This window comes from Triticum dicoccoides, unplaced genomic scaffold (genome assembly GCF_002162155.2).
Source record: "Triticum dicoccoides isolate Atlit2015 ecotype Zavitan unplaced genomic scaffold, WEW_v2.0 scaffold118600, whole genome shotgun sequence".
NCBI lineage: Eukaryota > Viridiplantae > Streptophyta > Magnoliopsida > Poales > Poaceae > Triticum > Triticum dicoccoides.
In genome coordinates, this window is record NW_021182611.1 from 1 (window position 1) to 1,423 (window position 1,423).

The 1,423-nt window shown below is 51.4% G+C and overlaps 3 non-coding genes across 3 annotated transcripts; all 3 read right to left on the minus strand.

The window, feature by feature from the left end:
* Window positions 1–100: 100 nt before the first annotated feature.
* Window positions 101–219, minus strand: LOC119343190. The gene has a single exon (XR_005165946.1). It is a non-coding gene; the product is annotated as a 5S ribosomal RNA (ribosomal RNA).
* A 297-nt stretch (window positions 220–516) lies between these two features.
* Window positions 517–635, minus strand: LOC119343191. Its single transcript, XR_005165947.1, has one exon. It is a non-coding gene; the product is annotated as a 5S ribosomal RNA (ribosomal RNA).
* Window positions 636–932: 297 nt separating this feature from the next.
* Window positions 933–1,051, minus strand: LOC119343193. The gene has a single exon (XR_005165948.1). It is a non-coding gene; the product is annotated as a 5S ribosomal RNA (ribosomal RNA).
* Window positions 1,052–1,423: the final 372 nt, after the last annotated feature.

Sequence of the window (1,423 nt, forward strand, 5' to 3'; positions counted from 1 at the left end):
AGCTATGACTTACCGCACTCGTGCAAAATAATAAAACACGGTAAATATATTACTTACACGTGCGTTTTGTTTTGCAAGCGGCGCGAAAAAATTTAAAAAGGGAATGCAACACGAGGACTTCCCAGGAGGTCACCCATCCTAGTACTACTCTCGCCCAAGCACGCTTAACTTCGGAGTTCTGATGGGATCCGGTGCTTTAGTGCTGGTATGATCGCATCCGACATGTTACCCCGGTCTTCGTCCCTTATCCTTGCCCCTCCCAGCTCCACTACAAAGACGATTGTACGTTGCTTTGGCCGCTCCCTCTCAACTACGGAGACGAGTTTAACGCGGTTTCCACCCCTCCCTCTCAACCGCACCAGTGCACGCTTGCCGCGCCACAACGCCGACGCTGGACCCGTGAATCGTGAGCACCCAGCTATGACTTACTGCACTCGTGCAAAATAATAAAACACGGTAAATATATTACTTACACGTGCGTTTTGTTTTGCAAGCGGCGCGAAAAAAATTAAAAAGGGAATGCAACACGAGGACTTCCCTGGAGGTCACCCATCCTAGTACTACTCTCGCCCAAGCACGCTTAACTTCGGAGTTCTGATGGGATCCGGGGCTTTAGTGCTGGTATGATCGCATCCGACATGCTACCCCGGTCTTCGTCCCTTATCCTTGCCCCTCCCAGCTCCACTACAAAGACGATTGTACATTGCTTTGGCCGCTCCCTCTCAACTACGGAGACGAGTTTAACGCGGTTTCCACCCCTCCCTCTCAACCGCACCAGTGCACGCTTGCCGCGCCACAACGCCGACGCTGGACCCGTGAATCGTGAGCACCCAGCTATGACTTACCGCACTCGTGCAAAATAATAAAACACGGTAAATATATTACTTACACGTGCGTTTTGTTTTGCAAGCGGCGCGAAAAAAATTAAAAAGGGAATGCAACACGAGGACTTCCCAGGAGGTCACCCATCCTAGTACTACTCTCGCCCAAGCACGCTTAACTTCGGAGTTCTGATGGGATCCGGGGCTTTAGTGCTGGTATGATCGCATCAGACATGTTACCCCGGTCTTCGTCCCTTATCCTTGCCCCTCCCAGCTCCACTACAAAGACGATTGTACATTGCTTTGGCCGCTCCCTCTCAACTACGGAGACGAGTTTAACGCGGTTTCCACCCCTCCCTCTCAACCGCACCAGTGCACGCTTGCCGCGCCACAACGCCGACGCTGGACCCGTGAATCGTGAGCACCCAGCTATGACTTACCGCACTCGTGCAAAATAATAAAACACGGTAAATATATTACTTACACGTGCGTTTTGCTTTGCAAGCGGCGCGAAAAAAATTAAAAAGGGAATGCAACACGAGGACTTCCCAGGAGGTCACCCATCCTAGTACTACTCTCGCCCAAGCACGCTTAACTTCGGA